At 40.8% G+C, this 19,493-nt stretch overlaps 1 pseudogene; it reads left to right on the top strand.

Moving 5' to 3' along the window:
• Positions 1 to 6,373: 6,373 nt before the first annotated feature.
• On the top strand, positions 6,374 to 9,164 carry LOC144256455 (patr class I histocompatibility antigen, A-2 alpha chain-like; annotated as a pseudogene).
• The last annotated feature ends 10,329 nt before the right edge of the window (positions 9,165 to 19,493 follow it).

The raw sequence follows: 19,493 nt of genomic DNA on the forward strand, positions 1-19,493 counted from the left end.
TCGATGGTTCTTCTCTTTTTGACCATTCTTAGGATATTGATGCCTTAATATTTGTTTAACGTAGTTTTCATCTTTTTCTATCTACCCCAAACCTCAGTGATTCCGTCTGTTCTATTAATTAGGGTTCAACTACAATATTTCATTATTGAAATAGTGCTCCTATTTTCATCAAAATTTTAAAAGTTTTACTACTTTTATGTTTATTGTATCAGCCAATGTTTATATTTATTCGTCCCATGTGGCTTCCTGTAAATTTGACCAAGTGCAATTGTGCCTTCGATGAAATGATAAGTAGATAGATATTGGTAGATAGATGATGTATAATGAATAGACCAGTGGTAGATTGATGGATACTAGGGGAAATACAGGGACCAGATATTTCTGCTTCTTGTTTCTTATTTTTTAAACCAGTATTAAATTGCGCATATGTTAGCAGAGTAATTTATTCCAATCTGAAGAATTGTTCTAACCATGGAATATACTAAATATATATTTTTTAGGTTATTTCAAAAAATTGCTTATTTTTTTTTTGTGTTTGCTTCCTAATAAAATTTTGATGCCTTAAAAAAAATCTTTGCAAGCTGGGTGCAATGGCAGTGGCTCATGCTTGTAGTCCCAGCTTCTAGGGAGGCTGAGGTGGGAGGATCATTTGAGCTCAAGAGTTTGAGACCAACCTAGATAACAGAGTGAGACCCAATCTCTTAAAAAAAAAAAGAAAATTGTAGAATGAATAAATTTACACAAAGACTCACACAAACCACACCACACACACACTCTACTGTGGTTTGTGTGTCTCCCGAAGATCCACATATAAAGCCTGGTACCTGGGGTGGTGGTATTGGCAGGTACTGTGAAGACCTGGAGCTTAGTGGGTAGTCTTTAGGTCATTGGAGACATTCTTTTGAAGGGGATTGTGGGACCTGGTTTCTCAGTCCTTCTCTGCTTCCTGTCTCATAATGTAAGCAGTTTATTATCCCATAAATTCTCACCATGATGTACCAGAACTGAGCTGGTGAAGGCACCAGGCTTTTGAACTTCTCAAACTGTGAATTAACTGTTACTTCTCTTTTTCTGTTAGTTTTTTTAGGTGTTTTCATGTAGTGATGTGAAACTAATACACATCCATAGACCCTGACACATTGTTACATATTTGCTCTTGAAACTTAATTTGCATTCAACATTATGTTGTGAACATTTGCCACATCATTACGAATTACTAGATTAATTTTCCTCCAGATTATTGTGGTAAATGTCAAAGAATACTAAGTTTGCAAGAATAGTACAATGGTCACTCTAGACCTACTCATTTTAATATTTGGTCACATTTGCTTTATGTATGTATTGAGCTGTGTTACTAGAATTTTTGCTCTATGAACTTTGTGCTAAGTAGAAAACTGATGTCCAACTCTCTGCAGGTGGACATGACTAGGATGCCTAAGAAGATGGTGGAGAATGGAATACAGAGGCTGAAGGAAGAAGGTGTGTGGAATGGAAATATTCTGTGAGGCCATGAGACCCACCAGAGGGGCACTTCCCCCTAAGGCCCATGGAGTCCCCTTTCATCACAGCCTGAAGGAAGAAGCTGATGAGAGGAACCTACATCACTAAAAAGTTTAGGGTGCTGTTTTCTGCAGGCCAGAGGTTGAGGGTAGGAAAGGTGATTCCAGAGTTGGGCTCATTAACAGCCACCGGGAGGGTCTGGCCCTGAAGAGCTAGGGAACAAGTGGTGACAGTTAACCAGGACAAAACAGAGGGCATGCCCACCACAGCATCTCAGAGCAGAAGCCAGGTGCTTGAACTGCTGGAGCACTGAGAGGGTTGGTGAAGGGTGGTGTCCCTAGGTTTAAAAGTGTAATAGGTGCCACCACTCCTCAATCTTTCCTCTCTATCAACTGAGCTATATCACCAGCCCCCATTCATCTCTTTAACAGTGGATGCAATTTCTGCAAGACCTTCCCCCAACACCTCTGCATGGCTGGGATGGAGACAGTGTCAGAGCTTTCCATTTGGTCTTCAGCACTGTGATAGCCTTTTCTCCAGAGACCTGGAGCTCACTGTGGAGTTCCTCCATCTGCCAGGGTATCAGTGCCAATTATGCAGGATTGGGTGTGGGACCAGAGTCCCATTGTGAGCCCCAATTTGTCTAGGTATATGACCTGTCCAATTTAGGACCTTTTGAGTTAAACAGAAACCCATTCATTTGGGCACTTGCCATCTTATAGTTGTTTGTTGTCCCATGGTCAAGAATTCTGTCTCACCAGGGCCCAGTAACTTGTTTCTGAAAGGTTATTTCTGTATGTAGATGTTATGGCCTCCCTCTGGACCCCAGGATCCTCCATTCTGATTCTCCCACTGGTGCTAGGTTCAGTTCCATTCTGTATTTTTCCCCCACTTACACCCCAGTACCATGAGGGATGGTGGCTAATTCCATCACAGCTGGACTTGCTATAGAGTCCATTCCTGTCCAAGCTTCACTTCAAGAGCTCCACTGTTGTCTGAAACCCAGGGCAATATTGGTGCAGAGGCTCTTCTTCCCATTGGCTATTCCCAGCCAATGACTGGTCACAGCAGGGTCATTGAGGCAGGCCAGTTCCTCAGAGGCATGGGAGGCCTCTGATGACCAGTTGTGAAGAGGACTCCTCTGTGGTCTGGCTCTACTCTCCTTAGGTTTTCTGTGGTTTGGTGAACCTGCACACTTCTTTCCTTCTATCCACCACCCGGGTCTCATTGTACCTCAGCCTGCAGCCTCTCCAAGTGATTTCTAGCTCCCACCCCATGTTTTCCAACAGGTGTTTCCCTTAGTAACGTGCTGGTAAGTTCAGTTCCTTTTGGCAGCTGTATCTTTGAGGGCTTGGACTAACAAATTGGTTCTATCTGTGTGCCTGTGACCTATTACTTATTCTAGCTTGTGAAATTCTTTATCCAATTTCTCCCACTGCTTTGGTTCCATTTTGCTCTTTGCATTAGCTCTGGAGTTAGTAGATACTTCTTGTTTTGGAGTAGTCATTTAGTTTGATGTGCAATAACAGATAATTCATCAAGCTTCTTAACATTTCTATTATTCAATGGATCAATTTTCTTGTATTTTGATAATGTTATATTCACTGCTTCCAGTTAATCTCTTGTTCTCTATTTAATTTTGTCTTTTCTTCCTTTCCTTTTCCCCTCCCACCCTTTCTTCCTTTCTTATTTGTTGTTTTTTATTTTGGAGGATTCCAAACACATGAATGTACTCCATGCACTTATTTAAAAGGAAGCAGGATCAGGACCTAGGTGCTGACAGTGTGATGTCATGTGTCAGCAAAGAAAGGAGGTTACTGATCAAGTGTGGAAATTAGAGGCCTGTGTGGTTTTTACAAGGCAGTGGCTCTCCACTCTTCCCTGCTCCATGTCAGTTCTGTGTTTTCTTTACAGTACTTGGCAGGGCAGGGGAGGCCAGAGGCCACAGAACTGCAGCCTCAGGAATGTTCATAATTTCCTGGTAAAAGTTTCAATGAGTGCAAGCACCTTGGAAATTAGCATTATTCAGTTAGGTTGAATAAAAATATGCTTTTGAATGGTACAATCCTATTCTTTATCTTTTTTAAAAATATATTTCTTTAATTGTAGATGGACACAATGACTTTATTTTATTTATTTATTTATTTTTATGTGGTGCTGAGGATTGTACTCAGTGCCTCACATGTGCTAGTTGAATGCTCTACCACTGAGCCACACCCCAGGCCCTATTCCTGATTTTATGCTTGAGATCTTTCTTGCCTGTGTGTACAGGAGACATGTGCACTAATGTTTATGGCAGAGTGGAATCAACCATTTTTACATCCACAGGAAAGTACCACATGGTAGTATAATCATCAAAAGTAAAACTTCTGCATTAAAGTGAATGAAGGACAGTCTTGCACAGGAGGGATAAGGCTTCTACATGTTATGAGCATCACAGAAACACAAATGCAGCAGGAGGTCACTGCACAGGAAGGTTATAAACAGGCAGAATGAACTAACATTTGATTGGGGATGAAACAATTATTGTAAAATTCTTTAAAGAAATGGAAGGGAACAGTTCACCCAAGACTCAGGATGGAGTTTCTATTTGGGGGATGAGACAAGCAGCTCAGGAGACTTCATAGTTTCTGTTTTTTTGTGCCTGTGGTTAGCACCCAAGTATTTACTTGATCTCAACTCCTTAAACTGGCATTTTCAAACTACAATTTGTGAACAATTCCTGATTAATTTTTTTCCCTGAAAGATAACAAAGCAACAAAGTTTATTGCAAGAATTGTTAACAAGAATTATTCACGTGGGAATAAAGCCACCACTGTATAGAATTGCTTTATAAAACATTAGAAGCACATCCTAATGGGTTTTTTTTGTGTGTGTGTTTTAGAATTATACTGGTGTCCAAATAGCCTCTACCACATTTCATTCAAAAACATAGTGAAGCACATTTAATTCATTATAGAAAGCCAACCAAATAGCTAGTTTTTTTTTTTTAAAAAAACATTAGTTTCTGGATACAAGCTAACAATTTCTGACTACCAAAATTGTCATAATGATAGACTGAAGTATAGATTTTAGACAATTCACAGTTTTCTTTTTTTAATTGATTTTACTATTTTTTTAAAAAAATACACGACAACAGTGGGACAATTCACAGTTTTCTAACTGAAAAGCAATCTGTGTGTATTTTTGAAGATGACATTTGAGTATAAAAATTGGCATGCTTAACAAAGTAAATTTGAAACTTCCTAGGAAAAACAAAGATAGTTATCATTTAAAGTAACTATTGTGATTGCACTGAAGTCCTGGGTCTATGTCATCGTCTACCACACACTACTCTCAATGATGTTGTAACTTACTGAAAAGGAATTTTTTTTTTTTTTAGTGAGAATTCACTTTAATGGTGAATAATACAATCTTTCTCCCAGAGATTAACATTTAGAGGAGAATTAAGGTAAGGGGCAATTCTATTGTAAGTGATAAATGCTGTAGTGGAAGTCTTTGGAGCCATTCTACCTTGAGATTGAGTGCAGACATGCAATCAGATAATCTACATTAATATCCCAGGCAACTTCAAAGTTCTTCACAATGAGACCTTTGATAGTTCAGTTTTTCTGAAAAGGAAGTTTTTAAAAAGGCATTTGCAAGCTGAGCACAGTGACTCAAGCTTGTAATTTCAGCAGCTCAGGAGGCTGAGGCAGGAGGATTACAAGTTCAAGCCAGCCTCAGCAAATTAGTGAAGTCCTAATGCGAGACACTCTCTCAAAATGAAAAATAAAAAGGCTGGACATGTGGCTCAGTGGTTGAGCATCTCTGGATTCAACCCCTGGTACCAAATTAAAAAAAAAAAAAAGCTTTTGTAGGAAAACTCAGAGATAATAATGTGTATCTCTCTCTCAAAACTTTTTTTTTGTACCATGGATTGAACCCAGGGGTTCTTAACCATTAAGCCACATCCTCAGCTCCCTTTTTATTTTTTATTTTGAGATAAGGTCTTGCTAAGTTGCTAAGGCTGGCTTTGAAACTGCAGTCCTCCTATCTTAGCCTCTTGAGCCACTGGGATTGCAAGTGTGTGCCACCACACCCAGCTGTCTCAAACTTTTGATCATGAATTTTCCAAAATAGAAATCTAAAGCATTTAAGAAAAATAATTGGATATAACAGCACTCGACTTATGGAATTTTGAAACTGTTTGCTTTAGTTTTGGTTTTAACAGATGTGCCAATTCTTTCATGCTCCTTCTTTGCAGAGAGGCAGCTTCTTCCCTCTCGGAGGGTGGTCTGGACCTGCTAACTCAACCTCTACCTGAAGGAGTGAGGCTAATGTAATGAGCTGTGGCTCTGAGTGTAGGACATTGAAAATCTGCCTCTCCACCCCACTTCTAGACCAGGCACTCACATGGAGTGATTTTCTTCTAAGAGTTCAGGTGGACAGTCAGGGAGTAGAAATATAACTCAGGGAGAAGGAATTCAGTAATAGAATAGGAGGAAGAGAGGCTGAGCCCAGCTGGAGGTTTCCTGTGGTCTCCTCAGACAGCCTCTGAGCCAGGACTCTGAGGAGAGTAGGTGACAAAGAACACTCTGTTCATTAGGAGAGGGATTAAGCAAAGTCCTAGGTTCTAGTGCATGGCTCTCCAGGTCTCAGGTTCCAGGGAGGAGTGTGAAGCAGGGAAGCTGAGCTTTGGGGTGTCTTCATATCCCTGATGTTTCCTTTTCTCAGACCTTGTCAGGTGCTTCATCTTGGACACTCCTGAGGCTGACCCAGATCTCACTCCCCTTGTGTTCTTTGGCTAATCAGCATTGCTGCGGTTCCTGGTTATAAGGCTCTGTGGACCCATAGGGACCGGGATTCTCCCCAAATCCTGAGAATGGGAGTCATGGTGCTGTTCTTGGGGGCCCTGGCTCTGACCAAGACCTAGGCAGGTGAGTGGGGATGGGTGGTGGATCGGTAGTGAATGGGCATGCGCGGGAGTATAAAGGGGTGGGGTCGCTGGACCAGAAGAAGCGTCGAGGTAGCCCCTAGCTGGTTCCCCTCCCCACCTTGGTCACTTCCTGTCTCCATCCCTTTCTCATCTTCCACCCTCTTGTCTCCCATCTACATCTCGCTCTTCCCGTACCTTTTCCATTTCAAGAGCCCCCGTGCCCCTTCTATCTTCAGAGGCCTGGAGCTCTGAGAAGGGTCGAGCCGGTCTCAGTCGCTCCCCGCCCCCAGGCTCCCACTCCATGACGTGTTTCTACATCACGATGTCCGTGCCTGACCGCGGAGAGGCCAGGTGCTTGGAAGTTGGCTGTGGTTACCTGGAGGACACACGGTTTGCGCGCTTGGACAGCTAGGCAGCGAATCCAAGAACGGACCCGCGGCGAGCGCCTTGGGTGGAGCAGGTGGGACCTGACTATTGGGATGAGCAGATGCGGAAAGCTAAGGTCAACACCCAGACTTACCAAGTGAACCTCAATAACCTGCTGGGCTACTACAACCAGAGTGAGAACGGCGAGTGACGCCGGGCACAGGGCAGAGGTCACGACTCTGCCACGTTCCCCACGGACCGGTTAAAATTGCTGTGGGTCCCCAGGTTGGAGGATCATCCCTAGTCTGCGGGGCCCGCGGAGACCCTCGATCTGGGAAGTGCTCAAGGGAACTGTTACGTGGTCTCATTTTGAGTTTGGGTTAGAATTTCCTCGGGTTGGGCTGGAGGGGAAGGGGCTGATGGAGGGGACCGGGCCAGGCTCTCACACCATCCAGTCCAAGTTAAGACTGCCACAAGGATTCCGATGGCCGCCTCCTCCGCGGGTATAAGCAGTACGCCTATGACAGTGAAGATTACCTTTCCCTGGAAGAAGATCTGTGTTCCTGGACCACAGCGGACCCTGGGGCTCAGATCACCCGGGGCAAGTTTGAGGCAGCGGCTACAGCAGAGCTATGGAAAGCCTATCTGGAGGGCACGTGTGTGGAGTCGCTCCAGAGACGCTTGGAGAATGGGAAGGAGACACTGCAAAGCAAAGGTACAAGCTTCCGCAAGGCAACTTCCCCATCTGTGGGGTGGGGCGTCTCCTCAGGAGGGGAGGAAAATGGGATCCTAACTAGAATACTGTCTTTATCTAACATGGAGGGATGTAGAGTGCTCCTAGGTTTTCAGATCCGGTAGCAGAGAATGATTCACCTCAGGGCCCACTTTTTCTTCTCTCAGGACAATTGGGAATCTGTGACTGAAAAAGAGAGTAGATTCCTGAAATAACCAATCAGCGGTTCCCTTTGATTCTGGGAACAGATTGTGAATCATGACCTCTCTCAGGCCTTGTTCTCTGTGCTACACCCAATGGCTTTGGAGATCTGACTGCAGTGTTTCTGAGTCTTTCAGCCTCCTCCACCCAGTCAGGACCCTTTACAACCCCTCAAATACCCGGAGCTTCCTGCCCTGACTCTACAGCTTTCTAAGAAATAAATTATTCCCTTTGCCTGTGTGTAGGCTAGCATGTGGGGGTTTGTTGTTGTGGTTTGTTTGTATTTGGCTTATAAATATATCTTTTACTATTCAAAACACAGTAAATTCCAGCAAAGAGTTGGTATAAGAACTGTTTTATCAAATCAATTTTCAACGGCTACTTCAGAAGTCTATTGTTGCAGTTACACACAGGCAAAGCAATTATAATGTGGGGTCCCAAAATATTGTGGTTTAGACTGTGGCTTATTAAAGTCTCACATGGGAAGCCAGTTCAACTCCACACAGTTATTTAAGGATGTAGTTTTTTCCATTTTGTGGTTCTTTATCTTCATCTGCATGGTCAAGTTGAAACTCAGGCACAGCAGCATGGGAAGTAGTAGCACTTATAAGTAGTTTATCCTCATAAGTTGTGAAATGTTAAGTTGATACTTCACTTCTGTTTGTGTTCAGTTGGTGATAACAGTTATGTGGCTACATGTAGCTTCAAGTGGTGGTCAGGAAATACAGATTTAGCAGAGCAGGTATTGTTTAGTGTTGGGGTTTGGTATTCCCCTATACCAGTTGTCCTATTCATTCTCAGGTTGGATACTTGAGTGATGCTGGAGTGACCCACAGAGAATTCAGAGTACCTAAAATTTGTCACTCTTCTTCCCAGGCCCCCAAAGACACATGTGACTCACATCCTAGCCCTGAAGGAGCTGTCACCCTGAAGTGCTGGGCCCTGGGTTTCTACCCTAAGGATGTCACTCTGATCTGGCAGCGGGATGGGGAGGATCAGACCCAGGACATGGAACCTGTAGAGACCAGGCCTGCAGGAGATGGAAGCTTCCAGAAGTGGGCAGCTGTGGTGGTGCCTTCAGGAGGGGAGCAGAAATTCACATATCTTGTGCAGCATGAGGGGTTGCCTGAACCCCTCCCTGAGATGGGGTAAGGAGGGGATGAGGGCATAGAGCTTATTTTCATGAAAAGCAGGAGCCATTCTGGAGCCCCTTTGTAGGTCAGGGCTGAAAGCTGGGGGTCAGAGCTCCTCACCTTCCCCTCTGTTGGCTTCACAGAGCCACCTCCTCAGCTCTCTGTCTCCATCAAGGGAATCATTGTTGGCCTGGTTCTGGTTCTTCTTGTAGCTGTGGACATCAGAGTTGTGGTGGTTGTTGTGATGAAGTGGAGGAAGAAGCAGGTAGAGGAAGAGCTGATTCTGAATTTTCTTACTTCAGGCCCCAGGTAGAAGGGTGTCCTGCCTCATTAATAGAAAGTACAACCCTCACATACATGTTTATACAGCCTGAGGCTGTTTGCTGACATTCTATCATAAAGCACATGAAAAATAAAAGACAGATTTTGCACCCTGATGATCTTTGTGATGGGGACCTGATTCCTAGCAGTCAGAGGTCAGAAGGGAAGGTCTCTGCTGAGGGCAAACCTCTGGGAGAGCAGTTGGTTCAGTGCCTGTAATCTCCTTTCCCCATGCCTCCTGGTCATTTCCTGGGTCTGAAGTCATGTTCTGGCAACATCCTTTGAGTGTTAGTACTAGGGGCTTCCTAAAGGGCCTTCATGGCCCTCCTCCTTGCTGACCTCTCACAGATTGTTTTCTTTTCACAGGTAGAAAAACAGGGAGGAGCTATGCTCAGGCTCCAAGTAAGTATGGCGAAAGGGATGATCCTTAGGATTGCATAGGCAGAAGTCCATGGAGAATATCACCCATCCCATAATTCTTCCTTTAGCCAGTTCTCTTTTGCCCTCTGAATATATCTAGTTGTTTTTCTGTTCCAGGGAGGGACAGTTTCCAGGGCTCTGATGTGTCTCTCATGGCATAAAGGTGAGACTCTGCAGGGCCTGATGTAGGAGAGGGGGTGGGACAGAGAAGACCAAACTGGGTTCCAGGACTTTCTGAATTCGATCCTTTTGAGTGAGTGAAGCTTTGTTCAGCTGTTGCCACTAATAGTGCTTGACCTGAATTTGTTCTTGATTATTTTGTTCTGTAGTCTGGGTCAGCTGCTTTGTTTGAGACTGAAAGAAGATTTGTTCAAGCCTCCTCTTTGTGGCTCTAAGAACTCCTGGATTCTCTTCCTGCAAAGTGTCTAAATGTGTCTGTCCTTGTTGGCATAATGTGAGAAGGTGGGGAGACCAGAGCACCCCTACCCTCTAGGACCCCATCCCAATACTGACCTATGTTCTTTTCCACAGTCAACTTTCCTTTTCCAACAAAGGTATGACTTAGATGATTCCATCGCTGACTCAAGTACACTGATCTTCAAGTTCTTATCTCTGTACAGAAAATAAGAATCTAAATATAAAATTGATTTTTAAACAGTTGGGGTTATTTGAAATGAGGAGTTGATTGCTTAATGAAAGAAAAAGATGCCTGAAATTTGAGGAAGGAAATAAATTGGAGCACTGAGAACCATCCACAGTCTGTTTTTGCTGTGCTGAGTCTGTTGCAGGTGGGGACAGAAGACTGTGAGGAGCAGAGAGTGATTGGGACTGTGCCCAGTCAGTGCTCAGTTCATGCTGGACTTTGGTCATTTTCCCTGCTCCTTTCTCTTTGCCCCTCTGGTAAAACTTCTACAGTCTGTGATCACAGGGATACAGGAATTGCCAGGACCATGGGTAGCAAGGGCTTTCTGTGGCCAGGTTGTTGGGTAGGGGCTTGGACCTAGGAAACAGATTAAGTATCCCAAAAGGTGGAAGAAGATGCAAGAAGCAGTTAGGATAGTAGACATGCTTTATTCAGAGGTGACAACAGCCTCCAGCTTCAGCTTTAACCCCCAGCCAGTTCCATATTACCCCCATCAGTTTAGCCCTGGTTAGTTCCATTTAGCCCTAAGTCTTTTCCTTTGGCTCTTTTTATATGCAGGCCAACAAAAAAGGCACACTGCCAACAAGTCACATAAGTGAGTGTGTGCTCACAAGCAGAATGTTTTTGGCTTTGAGTATATATGTTGAATCAGAGTGTTTCTGACTTTGGTTACACACTGACCATAGCATAGATGATTCATGGTTTTGGTCACACACTGAAAGCACGATAGAGCTTGCCAGAAGCCTAGGTGAGGGAGCCTAATTATGGCCATTTTGGGGCCTGCTCCAACACTAGGCCAGCCTAAGCTCAGCCCCTGGTGTGGTCTTCAGCCCGACTTTTGTGTTTATTTCTTGCTTCTCATAGAGGATTGTGTCTGTTCTTGTTCTTGGGAATGATGCTGGTCTCCTTGTTCTCTGGTGTCCTTCATTTTTGATAGCAGTAAGAGGAGTTTTTCCTGTCATTGTTCTCATAAGGCCCCTGCAAACAAGAGTCTCTGTGGTATCATAAGATGAATTTTCACAGTATGATCTTCTGCCCTCTTCAAGGTTGCTTCCTTGTTTGTGTTCTTTCCTTCTTTCCCTCAATATTTAAAAATTGAATTATAGATTCTAGGATTAGTCAAGGGGAGAGATCCTGTTGTTTCTCCTTTTGAAATTCTTTTTCTGCTCTCCTGGCCTACCCCTCTCCATGCCTTTAGCTCTAGTAATCCTAGTGCTGGCTCCTGTCTAAACTGAAAGGTTTATAGGACAGAGTATAATTCATATTTATATACATTTTGGAAAATAGACCCAAATGTCAAGGTCTTATCTTTGCTGAAGGTGTAAGTGAGAGCATGCGTTGTGTAGAGCAGGAGCAGGAGGGCTGTTGGACAAGGGAGTGTAAGAGAGAGGGCAGCGGCTGTGAGAAAAGCCCAGGCATCCACAATGTCAGTGTGAGGATAGTTTTTCTGCAGCTGCCATAGGGCAGCCTTTGGTCTGAGACTCCTTGAAGAAAGATAGAGGGAGGTGCTCTACAGTTTTCATTTATTCAATTGACATTTATTGTGTGTCAGATATGTGACAGTATTTTTTGCATCTGTGAATCTCATTAGAGGAGAAACAGATAAAATGCTGGCCTCGTGGAGCATGTTCCTATAAGAAAGAGGCAGAGGATACACTATGCAGAGAAAAAGAGAAAAACTTGAAAGCAAATGAGAAAAAACTCACCACCCACAAGGGATTCTCATTAAGATTAATAACCAGTTTCTCATCAGCAACCATTGAAGCAGAAGGCAATGGGATGACATATGGAATGGGCTGAAAGGCTAAAACTGTCAACCACAAACTCTCTTTCCTGGTAGACTGTCCTTCAAAAATGAAGATATAATTATCAGTTTAGATGAGGCTAAGGACATGTGTTCCCTTGTCTTCCCTGTGCAGCTACACTGATTAAGATTCCTTGGTTCCTTTCATGTTTGTTTTGGTTATGGGGATTGAACCCAGGGGGACTTAAATACTGAGCCATATTCCCAGCCATTTTTTTATATTTTATTTAGAGGCAGCATCTTGCTAAGTTGCTGAGGCTGGCTCAGCAACTTGCTAAGTTGCTTCTTGCCTCAGCCTCCTGAGCTGCTGGGATTCCAGGTGTGCACCACCATGCTTGGCTCCTTTCATGCTTTTCATTATTACTTTTTCAATTTGTTTTTTTATGGTGAATGGCCAGACCTTAGTTATTGGATTCCCAGAGTCAGGCCTCTGGCCTGGGACTTGGATAATAATTTAGGTGAGATGAGCCAGGAGAGAGCATGCTCTTTGAACATTAGCCACTGACAGCTGGCCAGACCTGAAAGAAGAGGGCATGAAATAGGGATTTAGGATAAAGAGAGAGACTAAAGACCCACAAGTCCTTGAGATGGGAAAGCACATCTGTAAATATTGAGTAATATGCCCTTTGGCACATGCCCTTGTAAAATGAGGGAAATGCCCAAAGGAAAAACTGGCAGGAAATTGTGTAGCTCCACCCCGTCTCCACCTATTGTCCAGGCCCCAGCACTGGCCCTTTATAAGTATTAACATTCCACACCAGTGGGTGACTGTCTCTCCTTCTGGAGATTGCACCACATTCTCCCTTGACTGTGTATCTATTTTCCTAAATAAACCTCTGTCTATGCCTTTGACAGGCATGTGCTGAAATTATTTTCCATCACGTATGCCAAGGATCCTGTTGGTCTTAAAGTCCAGTTCTCTCTTCTCTCTGGGAACTCCATGAACCCTTCTTCTGTGACATCTCTTCTTCCAGTGAGAGGCAGAAAAGGAGTTACCCATGCAGTTGCTGAAATTGCATTCATTATAGGGTCTCTCCCTTCCTTTCTACTGTGGAATGACATCGGCTGCTTTATACAATCCTTTACCGAAGCAGAGAAACAAACTTCTGGATTCTGGCCTCTGAAGTCTGACCCCTGATAAATTCTCCCTGACAGTGCATGGCAGGCCTTGTCCTTCCTCTTCCTTGTTGGGGGCTCTTTCCTGAACCCCTCTGGGCTTTTCCCATTTGTCTAACAGGGAAGTTAGGATTCTTTTGTGTACCAAGTAGACCTAAGGTACACAAAGAAACCGGGTTGGTTTTGGAAGATCTCAGTTATGATTTGCATAGGAATGGAGAGTGGGAGGATTTTGTTGAAATATATATATATATATATATATATATATATATATATATATATATATACACATATACATACTTAGTACCAGGAATTGAACCCAGGCATTTAACCACTGAGCCACATCCCTAGCCTTTTAAAATTACTTTCTTTTTTTTAAAAAAGTTTTGAGACAGGGTCTCCTTAAATTACTTAGGGCTTCACTAAGTTGCTGAGGCTGGCCTTGAATTTGCAATCATCCTGCTTCAGATTCCTGAGCCACTAGGATTACAGGCATTATAGATGTGCTGGATTTTTGTACAGTATGGCCTATTTATCTGAAAGTGCACGCTAGTTTAATATAATTGTTTTATGTGTTTATTTATCTGTTAGTGTGTGTTTATGTAGACTGATTTGATAAAGGAAAAAAAAATATGATGGCTGGCAATGACGATCCTTACTGGAAATTTGTTTGACTGACAAGTCTTGGTTTATTCTGAGCTGGTTAATTTGAATTTTTTTTGTTTCATAAACTTTGTCAGAACATTGTTGGATAACATATTTTGTCTTTTTCTCCTCACAGTCTATTATGTAAATTTGCCTTTTTGCTTTATGTCTCTTTCTCCTAATCATTACAAACTTGCACATTTTAGTTCAAAACACAAGTCCACCACTTAGTCTGATGGTTGCAATTTTGGGAGAAAGGGGACCTCTGCTAAAATGGGAAACAAGTTCAAGGGAGGAGAGTGTTTGGAGGAAAAAAAATCTGGTACTCCAGCTGGTTTTATGTTTGATGATTGCAATGCCTCAAACTGCAAGTATTAAAAAATGTGGAACATTTAATATCTTAAACTGGTTTTCTTATGGGCTGGTCTAGAGTCCTTAGGCAGTAAAATAAAAACACAAAAAATATATAAATTCTGATACAATGGAACATATTTTAAAATTTAAGCAAACTCTTTCTCAAAAGACTAAAACCTGTGATAAATTAAAGCAGGAAGAGAAAGTGTTGGAAAGCTTACAGCAGGCTTTCTCATGTTAGATGGGCCTAGAAAGTGCCCTTTGCCTTTCTCTTGGAAGGGCTACATCTGACTAGAAAATAGGTTAGGTCAGAGGGACTTATCAACTAGATCTCCATTGTATGATTTTTATAATCCTTTACAAAAAATGCTGTGTGCTATTGATCAGCTCTTCAAATAGGGAAAAATGTTATCTTAAGCCTGCATAACAAACTTCACCTTTAAAATTTTCGCTTCCACTGGACATTTGCCTTTACCCTTCTCAATGATGTTTAGATTAAATTCTGTGTCTTTGGGATGTAAATATTCCGCTTTGTTTCAACCAAGTTATATCTTTGGAAGTACAGGTTTAAAATTAGGAATTGTTTATGACTATGATAATTGTATCAACAGATTGATTTGAAAAAATGACAAATGATGATTCTAAATGAAATTTTTATTTTCTGTCATTTTTGTGTATGTTTGTGTACATGTAATTGTGTCTACATGGTACCAAATTGGCGGATAAATAAATGAGTACTCATAAATTTTTAAAAGACACAAATCCAATGACTTATTTGTTCACATGACTTAGATAAATATTTTTAAAAAAATATTTTTTAATTGTCAATGGATCTTTTTATTTTATTTATTTACTTTTACTTATGTAGTGCTGAGGTTCGAACCCAAGACCTCATGAATGCCAGGCAAGTGCTCTACCACTGAGCCACAGCTCCAGCCCACTTAAATAAATCTTAGATAAATGAATTAATTTAAATTTTTGGTAAGACAAAGTAAAGACATCTTTAAAATTATTCACATGCACTTTTTTTTTGTCTAGGTTACTAAACATTTTGGATGATATTTATGTTTAAAGTAGGGACTGGGGTTATGGTTCAGTGGTAGAGTGTTTGCCTCGCACATGCAAGGCCCTGGGTTTGACCCTCAGCTCCACATAATAAATAAATAAATAAATAAATAAATAAATAAATAAATAAATCATAAAGAAAGAAATAAGAAAGAAAGAAAGAAAAATGTTTAAAATATACTGTCTATTGCTTTTAGGGTTTTTATGGGGTGGAACAGGAAAAATATCTTAAAATATTAACTCTGCTTGTCTGATATCTTGGTTTTTAGGTTAATATAAAAGAATTGTTAAAAATTTGGGTTAATTAGATTTTATATAAATGGGATACACATGTATAAACATATTTGTTAGAAGAAAACATCTGTGTCATTTGTAAGTTAAAATACCAAAAAATCAATTGCTAAATATAAATACAAGCACTCTTGGTCTCTTAAATTCCATAAAAATGAATATTTGGTCTATTAAATGTGTTTTTATAAATTGTTGGTATATAAAAAAATCAAAAAATTTTACACATTTTTTTATTGATGCATTATAGTTGTACTTTGACCTTCTGAGTTTGGCTTATGGTTAATATACTGTTTTCAAGGTCCATCTATTTCCTTGAAAATGCCATAATTTTATTTTCTCTATGGATGAATAAAACTCCATTGTGTATATAACTTACGTTTTCTTTATCCATTCATCCTTTGATGGACACCTAGGCTGGTTCCATAGTTTGGCTGTTGTGAACTGTGCTTCTATAAACATGGGCATGCATGCATCACTGATGATGATGACTTTAATTCTTTAGGATGAATACTGAGTAGTAGAACAGCTGGATCAAATGGTGGTTCTTTGAGAAACTTCTGTATTGATTTCCATAGTAGTTCCACTAATTTACACTCCCACCAATAGTGTGAAAGTGTTCCCTTTTCTCCAGAATTTACTATTTGTATTCTTGTTGACTGCCATTCTGACTGGTATGAGATGAAATCTCAGTGTAGTTTGATTTGCATTTCCCTAATTTCTAATGATATTGAGCGTTTATCATATATTTATTGGCCATTTGTATTTCTTCTTTTGGAAAGTGTCTGTTTAATTCATTGACTCATTTATTAATTTGGTTATTTGATTTTTTGGTGTAAAGTGTTTTGAATTCTTTATATGTTCTAAATATTAATCCTCCATCAGAACAGCAAAGTTTTTCTCCCATTTTGTACATTCTTTCTTCACATTCTTAATTGTTTCCTTTGCTGTGCTTTTTAATTTGATGCCATCCATTTATTAACTCCTGGCATTATTTCCTTAGCTTTAAGGGTCCTATTGAGAAAATTGTTACCTGTGCCTATATGCTGGAGGGTTGACCCTATTTCATGGATGAAATTTCTGGAGATTTTCATATCTTTTGTCAAACCTTTCTTTTTTTTCCTTAAGCATATTGTGAAGTGAGTCCTTGTTTGCTGGCTTCAGTACCTTCTCTTGGTTGTTTTATCTCTCCTGTTTACCTTTTTCACTTTCCATTTTATTACTTCCTTGCCCAATGTTGTAGATGGTTGTTATAGAAACTTTATGTTTTGCTTTTTCTTCCCAAGACTGCTAACATTAGTTTCAACATTTAGTTAATTGCTAAAGAACTACTTATATCTAAAATCAGAATACTCTTGTTTTTATTTGTTCTTTTTAGATATACATGGCAGTAGAATATGAAAGAACGATCAAGTCTTGCCCTTGCCAGTTTATTGAGTCAGCTCTGCATATTTATAGAGCTGGGGGTGGTCTGAGGGTTGAAACAGTTTAATAGTTTAATGGTTTTGGCAGCTGGCATGGGGTGCTTTCTGATTGGTGGGTAAGGATCATGTGAGTCACCAGGACTCACCATTGGATGGTGATGGGGAAGTTCTGATTGCTGGGTAAGGATCATGTGAGTTAGCAGGGCTCACCATTGGAAGGCTCTTATGGGGGATGGGGAGGTTAGTCTTTGGAGCTGGGCCGACTCCCAACAGAATATATTTTGACATATTATACATACGTGCAGTTTGACTAGTTCTAATTAGGATCCCATTCTTGTGGTTGAACATGATGTGGATTTTCACAGGTATTCATATGTGAACATAGGAAAGTTATGTCTTATTTATTTTAATATCTTTCCTATTCCCATCTGTCCTTCCTTCCCTTCATCTCCCTTTGTCTAATCCAATGAACTTCTGTTCTTCACTATTTACCCTTTATTCTGTGTTAGTATCCACTTATCAGAGAGAACATTCAGATTTTGCTTTTGGGGGATTGGTTTATTTCACTTAACATTATAGTCTCCAGTTCCATCCATTTACTGGCAAATACCATAATCTTATTTTTTATGGCTCAGTAATATTCCATTATGTATATATACCACATTTTCTTTATCCATTCTTCTGTTGAAGGGCACCTAGTTTGGTCCCATAGCTTAACTATTGTGAGTTGAGCTACTATCAACTTTGATGTGGTTGTATCACTGCAGTATGCTGATTTTAAGTACTTTGGGTATATACTGAGGAGTGTGATAACTGGGTCAAATGATGGTTCCATTCCAAGTTTTCTGAGGAATCTCCATACTGATTTTTCAGATTGGTTGCACTAATTTGCAGTCCTGCCAGCAATGTATTAATGTACTTTTCCCCCCACATCCTTGCCAGCATTTCTTGTTACTTGTACTCTTGATGATTGGCATTCTGACTGGAGTGAGATGGAATCTCAGTGTAATTTTAATTTGCAGTTCTCTAATTGCTAGAGATGTTGAACATTTTTTTCATATATTTGTTGACTGATTCTATTTTTTTTTATTCTGTGAAGTGTCTGTTCATTTCCTTTGCCCATTCATTGATTGGGTTTTTTTTGTTAATTTTTTGAGTTCTTTGTGTATTCTGGAGATTAATGCTCTATCTGAGGTGCCGGTGGCAGAGATTTTCTCCCATTCTGTAGGCTCTCTCTTCATATTCTTGATTGTTTTATTTGCTGTGAAGAAGATTTTTAATTTAATATCATCCCATTTATTGATTCTTGATTTTACTTTTTGCTCTTTAGAAGTCTTGTTGAGGAATTTGTTTCCTATGCTGGCATAATGGAGAGTTGGGCCTACATTTTCTTCTGTTAGGTTCAGAGTCTCTGGTCTAATGCCTAGGTCCTAGATCCACTTTGAGTTGAGTTTGTGTAGGGTGAGAGATAGGGGTTAAATTGCATTCTACTACCTGTGGATTTCCAGTTTTCCCTGCACCATATGTTGAAGAGGCTATCTTTTCTCCAATGTATGTTTATGGTACCTTTGTCTAGTATGAAATAACTGTATGTATATGGGTTTGTCTCTATGTCTTCTATTCTGTTCCATTGGTTATCATGTCAAAATCAAAATACTCTTGATCCTACGTTAAGCTTGTTTTCAGTCTTTGTTAAGGCAGATTATTTTAGTTGGTACTTACTCCAAGGTCATAGTCTTCACTCCTTGGTCTCAACTTGATCTTCATTCTGATGTCTCAACTGAAAACTCAGATTTGGTTCATCTAAAATTTCCCCACGTCCCCTGCACTCTTAGCCTTTGTGATTTCTACTTAGCACAGCAAACCCTAAGTAGCTGTCCTCTGATAGCTTTCATGGTGTGACACCTTGGGCACATGCAGCCTAGGAGTGTGACTTTAGGGTATTCTTGTAGTTCTCTCTTAGTACTCTAGCCTCCAATCCCTGTACCTTGGCACTCTCGAATTCTGCTCTGTTTGCTTTGCCTCCTGACATTGCTTCTCTTTGCCTGAGTTCCATTTCCCTGCATTGTAGTTTGGAAAATGCTTTAGGAAGAGAATTGGTGAGAGTGTGTTTCACTTCAAATACTTGCATTTTCTCAAAGATGGTAGTCCTGAGTTGGCTGCAGCTAAATGCCTGCAATAACTGCATTAAATATTTTGTCTCCCTTTAATCCTTGTTCACAGTGTGAGGATGAATTTATAAGCAGCGTCTGTTTGACAGTATAGACAGAATAGAAGACACAGAGACAAACCCATATATATATATACAGTTATTTCATACTATTTTTCCAGAAAACTCTAATTTCTCTATCTTTACTTTCATTTGTACTGATGCATATGGTGGTTTGCCACTTGACAGTAAGAGTAATATCTATTATATCTTGCTGCCTGGTTGAAATCTCAGTTTCATCTCTAATGAACTTATGCACAGAAACACACACACACACACACACACACACACACACACACATACACTTTTGTTACATGTTTTTCCTTTTAAGTCCAAACATTTTCAAATTGCTG

Source organism: Urocitellus parryii, chromosome 8, assembly GCF_045843805.1.
Source record: "Urocitellus parryii isolate mUroPar1 chromosome 8, mUroPar1.hap1, whole genome shotgun sequence".
Lineage (NCBI taxonomy): Eukaryota > Metazoa > Chordata > Mammalia > Rodentia > Sciuridae > Urocitellus > Urocitellus parryii.